A 12,109-nucleotide genomic window follows, 5' to 3' on the forward strand; every position below is an offset into this window, starting at 1 on the left:
AGCATTTCATTTCTGTGTAAGAAACTACAATTCCCTTTTTCCAGGCTCAGCAATTGATGAAGCATACGATCATATGGAGTCTTGGTCAGCTTGGGTACCTAAGTGCTTATGACCAGCAGAGCCCTGCTACCAAATCTTGTTAGTAGCAAACAAACTCTGTATGCAGCAAATGAGGTCTTGGAATTGATTGTTATGGCATTGTTACTGAGCCTCTGCTGACTGATACTGACATTTCTCATCTATTTATTTCTATTCCTTAACGGCTTATCTGATAAAAATTAGAGTATTGCCAAGTCCTCTCCCTAGTTACCTGACTTCAGAGACTGCCTGATGTAGTGTTGGGTTATGCATACCAACTCTTCAGATGCCTTTTCCAAGAGTATGTGAGTTATTCTCAAGCCAAGGAGTGCCAATAAACCTCTATCCTTAATAACTAAAGTGCAAAAATGATTTTTTTTTTTTTTGCCTAGAAGCATATCATGTGCTTTATGATATCCAGTGGGTCTTTGAACCAGGTCCTCCAAAGAGCTGTATGGCAGTGGCCTCTAGAGGAAACAATGAACAAGAAACAGGGAACCAGGCTATTTCCAGACTGAGGCAGTATTTTGATATTTGGCAAAACTAATACAGTTATGTAAAGTTTAAAAATAAAATAAATTAAAAAAAAAAAAAAGAGGTATGACAGGAAGCATTCTTGGGAGCTGCTGCCCAGATAAAGAGTGGGAAAAAATGACCACCAGTTGGTTCTGTTGCTAGTGAAATTACTTATGCTAAGAGAAATTGCTGAGAAATATTGCTGGAAATATCAAGCTAGAGCAGTGCTTCTCAAACTTGGATGTGCAAATGAATCACCTAGGAATTGTATTAAAATACAGAGTAATTCAGTATGTCTAAGGCTCTTGATGAAAGTGAAAGAGGAGAGTGAAAAAGTTGGCTTAAAGCTCAACATTTAGAAAACTAAGATCATGGCATCTGGTCCCATCACTTCATGGCAAATAGATGGGGAAACAATGTCAGACTTTATTTTGGGGGGCTCCAAAATCACTGCAGATGGTGATTGCAGCCATGAAATTTAAAGATGCTTACTCCTTGGAAGGAAAGTTACGACCAACCTAGATAGCATATTGAAAAGCAGAGACATTACTTTGCCAACAAAGGTCCATCTAGTCAAGGCTATGGTTTTTCCAGTGGTCATGTATGGATGTGAAAGTTGCACTGTGAAGAAAGCTGAACGCTGAAGAATTGATGCTTTTGAACTGTGGTGTTGGAGAAGACTATTGAGAGTCCCTTGGACTGCAAGGAGATCCAACCAGTCCATTCTAAAGGAGATCAGTCCTGGGTGTTCATTGGAAGGACTGATGCTAAAGCTGAAACTCCAATACTTTGGCCACCTCATGTGAAGAGTTGACTCATTGGAAAAGACTCTGATGCTGGGAGGTATTAGGGGCAGGAGGAAAAGGGGACGACAGAGGATGAAATGGCTGGGTGGCATCAATGACTCAATGAACATGAGTTTGAGTGAACTCCGGGAGATGGTGATGGACAGGGAGGCCTGGCGTGCTGCGATTCATGGGGTCGCAAAGAGTCGGACACGACTGAGTGACTGAACTGAACTGAGGGCTGGGATTGGGCAAATTGAACACTACTAACAAGCTCTCAGGGGTTTCCCAGGTGGCTCAGTGGTAAAGAATCTGCCTGCCAAGCAGAAGACACAGGTTTGATCCCTGGGTTGGGAAGATCCCCTGGAAAAGGGAATGGCAACCTACTCCAGTATTCTTGCCTGGGAAATCCCATGGGCAGAGGAGCCTGGTGAGCTACCGTTGTCTCACTCTTGCTTTCTTGCTTCAGTGTGTCTGATTCCTTGCAACCCCATGAACTATAGCCCACCAGATTCCTCTGTTCATGGGATTCTCCAGACAAGAATACTGGTAATTTTTCTTATCCAATGGCTGCACATCCAACTCCACTGAAGAGCTATAAAAATGATGTCACCCCTAGATATTCAGACTTACTTAATCTGGAAATGGCCTAGCATCAGGAGCTTTAGGTGGTCCCAGAGGATGTGAATGTGCAGCCAAAGTTAAGAACCAGTGAGGGAAACCTTGGAGCTCCTTCCAGCTCGACCTTGCCCAAAATATTCAGTTCAGTTCAGTCACTCAGTCGTGTCTGACTCTGCGACCCCATGAACTGCAGCACACCAGGATTGCCTGTCCATCAACTCCTGGAGCTTGCTCAAGCTCATGTCCATCAAACTGATGATGGCATCCAATCATCTCATCCTGTTTTCCCCTTCTCCTGCCTTCAATCTTTCCCAACATCAGTGTCTTTTACAGTGAGTCAGTTTTCTGCATCAGGTGGACAAAGTATTGGAGTTTAGCTTCAGCATAAGTCCTTCCAATGAATATTCAGGACTGATTTCCTTTAGGACTGACTGGTTTGATCACCTTGCTGTCCAAGGGACTCTCAAGAGTCTTCTCCAACACCACATTTCAAAAGCAACACTACTTTGGTGCTCAACTTTCTTTATGATCCAACTCTCATATCTACACTTGAGTACTGGAAAAACAACATCTTTGACTATATGGACATTTGTCAGTAACATCTCTGCTTCTTAGTAGGCTGTCTAGGTTTGTCATAGCTTTTCTTCTAAGGAGCAAGTGTCTTTTAATTTCATGGCTGCAGTCACAATCTGCAGTGATTTTGGAGCACAAGAAAATGAAGTTTGTCACTCTTTCCATTGTTGTCCCATCTATTTGCCATGAAGTGATTGGAACAGATGCAATGATCTTCACTTTTTGAATGCTGAGTTTTAAGCCAACTTTTTCACTCTGCTCTTTCACTTTCATCAAGATCTCTTTAGTTCCTGTTTGCTTTCTGCCATAAGGAAGGTGTCATCTGCATATCTGAGGTTATTGATATTACTCCCGGCAATCTTGATTCCAGTTTATGCTTTATCCAACCTGGCATCTCACATTTAACTCTTGCAAGTTAAATAGAAAGATGACAATATACAGCATTGATGTACTCATTTCCCAATTTTTAACCATTCCTTTGTTCCATGTCTGGTTCTAACTGTTGCTTCTTGACCTGCATACATATTTTTCAAAGACAGGTAAGGTGGTCTGGTATTCCCATCTCTTTTCAGAATTTCCCACAGTTTGTTGTGATCCACACAGTCAATGGCTTTAGCATAGTCAATAAAGCAAAAGTAGATGTTTTTCTGGAATTATTTTGCTTTTTCTATGATCCAATGGATGTTGACAATTTGACCTGTTGTTCCCCTGACTTTTCTAAATCCAGCCTGAAAATCTAGAAGTTCTCAGTTCACATACTGTTGAAACCTAACTTGGAGAATTTTGAGTATTACTTTGCTAATGTGTGAAATGAGTGCAATTGTGCGGTAGTTTGAACATTCTTTGGCATTGCCCTTCTTTGGGATTGGAATGAAAAGTGATCTTTTCCGGTCCTGTGGCCACTGCTGAGTTTTCCAAATTTGCTTCCATATTGAGTGCAACACTTTCACAGCATCATCTTTTAGGATTTGAAATAGCTGAATTGGAATTCCAACACCTCCACAAGCTTTGTTAATAGTGATGGTTCCTAAGGCCCACTAGACTTTACACTCCAGGATTTCTGGCTCTAGGTGAGTGATCACACCATCGTGGTTATCTGGGTCATGAAGATCTTTTTTGTGTAGTTCTTCTGTATATTCTTGCCACCTCTTCTTAATATCTTCTTCTTCTGTTAGGTCCATACCATTTCTTCTTTATTGTGCCCATCTTTGCATGAAATGTTCCCTTGGTATTTCTAATTTTTTTGAAGAGGTCTTTCAAAAAGAGGTCTTTCCCATTCTATTGTTTTCCTCTATTTCTTTGCATTGATCACTGAGGAATGCTTTCTTATCTCTCCTTGCTATTCTTTGGAATCCTGCATTCAGATGGATATATCGTTCCTTTTCTCCTTTGCCTTTTGCTTCTCTTCTTTTCTCAGCTATTTGTAAGGCCTCCTCAGACAATCATTTTGCCTTTTTGTATTTCTTCTTCTTGTGGATGGTTTTCATCATCGCCTTCTGTGCAATGTTACGAACCTCCATCCATAGTTCTGCAGACACTCTATCTATCAAAATATTGCCAACCCTATAATCCTTTCCTACAAGTGTCCCCAGTCAACTACTGAGGTTTCCTAGCACTTTAGAAATAATGATAATTATAATTAGAAATAGCATTCCTGAGCCCTTATTATCTGCCACCATATTTACAAATTACACTAACTCTCCCATGTAATCACTGCAATATGTAACAGGGTGTGCACCATTACTACCTGTTTACATAGCTTAGAAAATTAGGGTTTAGAGAGAGACTAAGTAAATTGCCTGAGGCCACCTAGCAATTAAATTAAAAATCTAGAAATAGCACCAGGAAATCTAGTGCCAGAGCCCATTTGCTTAATCACTATATAGTGCTCAGTGCTTCGCAGTAAGAAAAAATGCATTATCATTCTCCCGCAAGCTCCATGGAGACAAGCCCATAGATTGTGAACATTCTCAAATGCTCTACTGAGAAACTCTAAATACGAACCAGGCCATTGTTTGAAAAAATAAGAAATCTCACATATCATGCTCTTACTATGGCCCACATGTGTATCCTTGTATAGAATATATGTAACTAGCTTCCATGCAGATACTTTCTCCCTGTTTCTCTACCTCTTTCTAGATGATTTTTCTGGAATCATCTGTTCCTAACTATGTGGGGGAAAGGAAGGCTTGCTTCTAACATATACCTATGAGAGAATGTGTTATAGGCCAATTTTCCAGGTTCACCTTGCTTGGGCATCTGCTCATTGGATAGCTTATACCTGCCTAGAACTTCTCAGTATGCTGTTTGGTGAACCCTGGGGCTGGGGGTGGGGGGACTGTACAGGGTAGGGCAAACAATACTTTACTTAAAAGGCACAAAGTTCACTGCTCTTCCATTAACTTCCAAAGTATCACTGCCCAACATAAGTACAAGAAATAGACTTTATCAGGCAACTACTGAAAGATAACTAGAGGAAACTGCAATATAGCAGAAAACAACTTAACATTTGATACTAAGTATAATTGATTCTCAGAATTCAAGGAAAAGGTAAGCCCTTCTGGGATTTATTCTCATAGGCATATTCATTTTTGATCTTAAGGTCTTCCTCTTTTGTCTCAGAAAGATATCTTCCTCTTCATTTTCAAACAATAAATCCTCAGCCAAGTTCAGGAAAATCTTATTGTCCTACCATTGAATCTTTTTCTGAGAATCCACTCCTTCTTGTCTTGCTCCCAACAAGATTAAGGGACTCAATAACCTATGACAATGCATTTTTAAAAGGACCCAGTTCCTACCCTGCAAACACAGTGGGTGGGTGAGGCCAGCCTCCGGTGCCCAGGTGTGAGCCTCCTGCACCCCACCATGGAGGGATCTGGTGATGTGTCGCCACCTGTCCCTGTGGCCTTCCACATGTGCTTCAAGTCTCTTGCTGTAATCCTTGCACAGATGTCTGTCTCTCCCTCTCCCCTTTCCTACTGTGCAGACATACCTCTGACCTTCATACAACTTCAAGAACAAATAATGTCTCAGCAGATGGTATAAACAACTGTAAGACAAAGGAAACTGCATTCTTGTAGGGCACATCACTAGTGGCATTCTTTTATTTGCTGATTAAGGACACTAATACAAAGATTTCTTTGTGGAGTTTTGTCCACAAAGTGATACAGAGCACTTCTGCTTGCTCGTTCTCTTCCTGTCTCCTCTTCAGGGTGTGATAAATAGAATCTATTAAAGAATTAAGCCAAAAGTCTCCTCTTCCAAGATGCTGCCACAATTCCTGAGAAAACTGAGCTATATTATTTTATTTAATAATATTGCTTTTCTTGCTAGTTCCAGGCTCTGAGGCTACAATTTTGGAAAACAAGACATATCAAACAGTCCCTATGCTGTCATCATTGGAAGAGGATATACTTTAATTTTACTAGGAGGTTAGGAGGTTGTATGATAAAATCAGCAGGCTTTTGTTTCAGAGTGACAGGGATTGAATCTTCTTCCTGTTACAAACAGAGAGAGCTTTTTTTGTTAAATAGGTTCATAGCAAGGTGGCTGACTCACTGACCATGGTCCCAGCTATAGAAGTAGATCTCTACCCATGGGGAATGGGCGATAGCTCTGTTTGGCTTGATCCTGTCACCAGCATCATACACCAAGGAACCCAAGAGTAGTCCTGCTCGCTCTGTATCTGGTAATAGACACACAGTCCTTGGTTCCAGCTGTGGATCCTGAAGTGACCTCTTGGCTATGTCTGGGAGCCCCTGGAGATAAACCCACCAAACTGGGTCAAACTGTAGACACTGAAAGGAACTTGTAATGGGGTAAAAAGGCCATTAGACAAAGAACTAACATTATATTTATTAGTGAAAAGATGAAAGTGTTTCTTATAAAATCAGGAAGAAGACAGGGATGCCCACTCTTGCCACTTATGTTAAACATAGTATCAGGAATCCTACCCTGAGCAATTAGACAGGAAGAGAAATAAAAAGCATCCAAATCAGAAAGAAAGAAGTAAAATTGTATCTATTTTCAAGTGACATTACCTTATTTATAAGAAACTCTAAAGACTCCACCAAAGAACTTTTAGAATAAATGAAGTCAGTAAAGTTGCAGGATATAAAACAACATACATAAAAGCAGTTGATTTTCTATATATAGCAAAAATAACTGAATAAGCAATAAAGAAAAAATCCCATTTACAATAGAATCATAAACAATGAAGTAATTGTTATCATTTACAATTATGTTTGTTATGATTACAAGATCATACATTCTCAGAAAAAAAACAGTGGTGTATAGGACATCCCAACTTCTCCCAACCAAGATCAGTGATTAGACAGCTAGCCACAAACAAAAAACAGCTCCTGGAGACCCCTATATTCCACTTAGGAAATTTTAGGGACACCACAGAACAACAACAACAACAACACACACACACACACACACACACACACACACACACAAACAGAGTAATTACCCAAGAAGAAAATACAACTTCATCTTGTCTGTGTCACCCTATACCCCAAACTGGCACTGTTCAGCACCAAGAAGGAACTTCTCCCCTAGAAAGAATTTCTCTCACCAGGAAAGGAAGAGTGGGATGGGTGACCAGCTTCTCTAGCTCTTCCAAGATACTGCATTAATGTCTAGCTTTGGTTTCACCCCACCCAGATAAATAAAGAGCTGTCCAGGAACAAGAAAGTAAAGCAGAGGCTCTTATTAGCAAACATGTAGCAAGGCTGATTATCAATTCACAGAGACCTGCTTTGCAAACAAAGGAGCAGCTTCTGCAACTGACAGTCAGGGGTCAGCTACAAAGATCTCACCAGTTGCCCCACAGGTATTTATGTTTGTGAATGCCAGTTTTACCTCAATGCCTCTCTCCTCCTTCCCCAGCCCATACTCTCTCTCTCTCTCATACTCTTCACACTTCCACTGGAGCCCAGGCCCACACTGACAGCCATCCAAGCTCTCTATGGTTATGCAAGTATAAATGTCAGACACTGAGGCCCCTCCCTGTCCCCCACCAGAGCCTGGGAGCTATGCTGGCAACTAGCTCAGCCTCCTCTAGCTGCGCAAGTGCAAGAACCCAGCACAGTGCCTCCTATGCTCCTTACTCTCACCATCAAGTCCACACTTGGGGCTCACACCACAAGCTGTGCCACTGTCCTGATGCCCAAAACTGGCCTTGATCACAGCAGGAGTGAGGAGACAACACACAGCCATGAGTAAACCCATCAACAACCAGGGCTCACACAGCAGTACATGGGATTGCAGATACACAAGGCCAAATATAAAGTTATACGAGGATTTCTAACTGCACAACAGGGGAGTACCCCAACTCCTGCATTGTACAAGAGTCAACTGTAGAGGTGCAAAATTCTCAACAAAATATTAACAAACCAAATTTAACCGCACATTAAAAGAACCATTTACCATAATTAAGTGGATTTCATTCCTAGGATGCAAGGATAGTTTAATATAGAAAAAAATCAATGTGATAACCTGCATTAACAAAATGAAGGATAAAAATTATTTAATCACCTTAGAAGATGCAGTAAAAGCACTTAACAAAGTACCAAAATCCTTTAATGATAAGAACCCTCAACAAAATAGGTATAGAAAAAAGTTACCTCAACAAAAAAAAGGCTATATATGACAAATTCACAGCCTGCATTTATTATACTCAATGGTAAAATGTTGAATACTTATCTAAGATCAGGAATAAAACAAGGATGCCCACTCTCACACTCCTATTCAACAGAGTACTGGAAATCTTTGCCAGAGAAATTGGGAAAGAAAAAGAAATAAAAGACTTCCAAACAGGAAAGGAAGAAAAAATAAAATTGCTTTTTTTTTTTTTTTTTTTTTTGCAGATTATATGATCTCACATATAGAAAATCCCAAAGACTCCACAAAACACTGCTAGAACTAGTCAAAAACTTCAATAGGGTTTCAGGATACAAAATCATCATGTAGAAAAACACGTGAATATATATATAACAGTATATTCAACTATCAATAGAATGTCTGAAAAAGAAAGAAAGAATCTCAGCCACAATAGCATCAAAAACAATAAAATACTCAGGAATAAATCTAACCAAGGAAGTGAAATTCTTTGAATTGCAAACTACAAGACTTTGATAGAAGAAATTGAGGACAAAACAAATGGAAAAATAGCTTTTATTCATGGATTAGAGGAATTAATATAAACATATTAGCAATATTGATTAGACTTAGATTTATTAATATTGGTTAGATTTATTCCTAACCAAGAATAAAATTGCTTCTCCCCTGGAGAAGGAAATGGCAAACCACTCCAGTACTTTTGCCTGGGGAATCCCATGGACAGAAGGAGACTGGAGGGCTACAATCCTTGGGGTTGCAAAAGAGTCATACGTGACTTAGTGACCAAGCAACAGCAATAGCACATCTATATCACCCAAAGTCATCTATAGATTCAGTGTACTTCCAGTGGCATTTTTCACAGAAATAGAAAAAACAATCTTAAAATTTGTATGGAGCCACATACCCCAAACAGCCAAAGCAATCCTAAGAAAGAAGACAAAGCTGGAGGCATCACACTTCCTGATTTCAAATTATACTACAAAGATATTTTAGCCAAAGCAGAATGTTTGGAACAGATTTGTGAGCCCAGAAATGAATCTTTTCATATTTCAGATCAGATCAGATTATTTAGCCAACTACTTTGACAAAGCAGCCAAGGATACTCAATGGGAGAAGTGTCTCTTCAATAAATGGTGTTGGGAAAACTGGATAACCACATAGAAAAGAATAAAATTGGCCTCCTACCTTTCTCCACTCACAAAAAATGAACTCAAAATGGATTAAAGACTTAAATTTAAGTTCTGAAACCATAATGTTCTATAAAAAAATGAAAAAAAGCCTCCTTGGCATTGGTATAACAAGTGATTTACTGAATGTGATAGCACAACCAAGAAAAGCAAAAACCAATAAGTGGAATCACATTAAAAAGATTCTACACATAAAACAAGCAACAAAATGAAAAGGCAACCAATAGAATAAGAGAAAATGTTTGTAAATTATATATATGATAAGGGTTAATATCCAAGGTATATAAAGAACTCACAGTTCAAGAGCAAAAATTCTAACACAGTTGTTTAGAAAAAATGGGAGAGGAACTGAATAGTTTTCCAAGGAAGAGATGCAAATGACCAACAGATGCATGTACAGATTCTCAACATTACTAATCACTAGGCAAACACAAAACAAAGACACAATGCGATATCATCTAAAACAGTTAGAATGGCTTTCATTAAAAGGAAAAGAAATAGCAAGTATTGGTGAGGCTGTGTAGCAAAGGAAATCCTAGTGCATGGTTGGTGGGAATGTAAATTGGTACAGCCACAATGGAAAAGAAGATAGAGGCCCTCAAAAACTTAAAAATGGAATTTCCATATGACCCATCAATTCCACTCTTGCATATATATCCAAAGAAATTGAAATCAGGAGCTTATAGAGGTATCTGCCCTCACATGTTCTTGAAGCAATATTCACAATAGCAAAGTCATGGAAATAACGTAACTGGCCTTCAACAGATGATTGCATAAAGAAGACAGACACAGACATAGACAGACGATACACACACACAGAGACACACATATATGGAATATTATATGGAATATTATTCAGCCCTGAGGAAGAAGGATATCTTGCCACTTGCAACAACTTGGGTGGACTTTGAAGGTATTATGTTAAGTGAAATTAATCAAAGACAAATACTTTGTGACAATCACTTATATGTAGGATCTAAAAAAGATAAACTCACAGGAAGAGTAGAGTAGTGGTTATGTAAGGTTAGCAAGTAGTGGAAAAGGGGAGATATTACTCAAATGATGCAAACCTCCAGTTGTAAGATTAATAACTTTGGCGATCCAATGTAAAGCATGGTTGTTATAGCTAAAAATACTGTATCATATACTAGAATACTGCTAAGAGAGTAAATCTTACATATTCTCACAAAAGAAAAGAGATGATAACTATATGATGGAGCTGCAGTGGTAGCTAATTACATGGTAGTAATCATTTTGCAATCTATAAATTAATCAAGTAAATATGTAAACTTACACAATGTTCCACATTAGTTATATGTCAATAAAGCTGGGGGAGGGGGGCATGGCAAATAAAATACTTATGAATAAATTTAACCAAAAAATGAAAGATCTCTACACTGAAACTATAAGACATTGATAAAAAAAAAATTGAAGACACAAATAAATGAAAATATGAATAGTCCACATTCATGGAGCAGAAGAACACTAAAATGCCCATGCCACCTAAAGTCATCTATAAATACAATGCAATTCCTATCAAAATTCCAATGACACTTTTTACAGAAATAGAAATAGCAATCCCCAAACTCATATGAAACCACAAAAGACCCTGAATAGCCAAAGTAATCTTGAATAAGAAGAACAAAGCTGGAGACATTACACATCCTGATTTCAAACTATATTACAAAGATTTGGAGCACACCACAATTGCAACTAGTGGTTGAACAACCATCAACAGGAGGACACTGGAACACACCAAAAAAAGATACCATATGATAATAGGCAAAGAAGCAGCAGCAATGAGATGGTAGGATGGGTGCAATCATGATAAAATCAAATCCCATACCTGGTGGGTGGGCAAGCCACAAACTGGAGACAAATAATACCAAAGAAATTCTCCCACTGTTGTGAAGGTTCTGAGTGCCATGTCAGGCTTGCCAGTCTGGGATTCCAATGGAGGGAATGGGAATCCTAAGGGAACCTGCCTTTGAAAACCAGCAGCATTTGATTACAGGATGTCCAGAGTACTGGGGGAAACAGACTTCACTCTTGGAGGCACAAACAAAATATGGTGTGCACAAAGACCCAGGGCAAAGGAGCAGTGACCTCACAGGAGACTGAACCAGACCCACTTGCTAGTGTTGGAGTGTCTCCTGTGGAGGCATGGGTTGGCATTTGCTTGCCACAGGGATGGGGCGCTGGCAGTAGGAGTCCAGCAAGGGACCCCTTGGCCTAAGGCCTTTTGGAAATTGCCACTAACCTTACCATAGAGCCCATAGACACCAGGGCTAGGTCACCTCAGGCTAAACAACTAACAAGGGGGGAGCACAACCCCAGCCATCAGCAGACAATTGGATTAAAGTTTTACTGAGCACACCCCTGCCAACCAGAGCAAGATCCAGTTTTTCCCACTGCCAGTCTCTCCCATCAAAAGGCTTACACAAACCTCTTAACCTCCTCCATCAGAGGGCAGATAGAAGAAGCAAGAAGAGCACAATCCCACAGCAGCTAGAATAAAAGCCACATTATAGAAAGTTAATCAGGATGAAAAAACAGAAAGTTATGTTCCAGATGAAGGGGGCAAGATAAAACCCCAGAAAATCAACTAAATGAAGTGGAGATAGGCAACCTTCCAGAAAAAGAATTCAGAATAATGATAGTGAAAATGATCTAGGATCTCGGGAAAATAATGGAGAGGATGCAATAAATGTTTACCAAAGACCT

At 39.5% G+C, this 12,109-nt stretch overlaps 1 non-coding gene across 1 annotated transcript; it reads left to right on the forward strand.

Annotated features, from left to right (window-relative positions):
- Positions 1-1,665: 1,665 nt before the first annotated feature.
- TRNAG-GCC (transfer RNA glycine (anticodon GCC)) lies at positions 1,666-1,736 on the forward strand. The gene has a single exon. It is a non-coding gene; the product is annotated as a tRNA-Gly (tRNA).
- The last annotated feature ends 10,373 nt before the right edge of the window (positions 1,737-12,109 follow it).

This window comes from Bubalus kerabau, chromosome 7 (assembly GCF_029407905.1).
Source record: "Bubalus kerabau isolate K-KA32 ecotype Philippines breed swamp buffalo chromosome 7, PCC_UOA_SB_1v2, whole genome shotgun sequence".
In the NCBI taxonomy this organism is placed as follows: domain Eukaryota; kingdom Metazoa; phylum Chordata; class Mammalia; order Artiodactyla; family Bovidae; genus Bubalus; species Bubalus kerabau.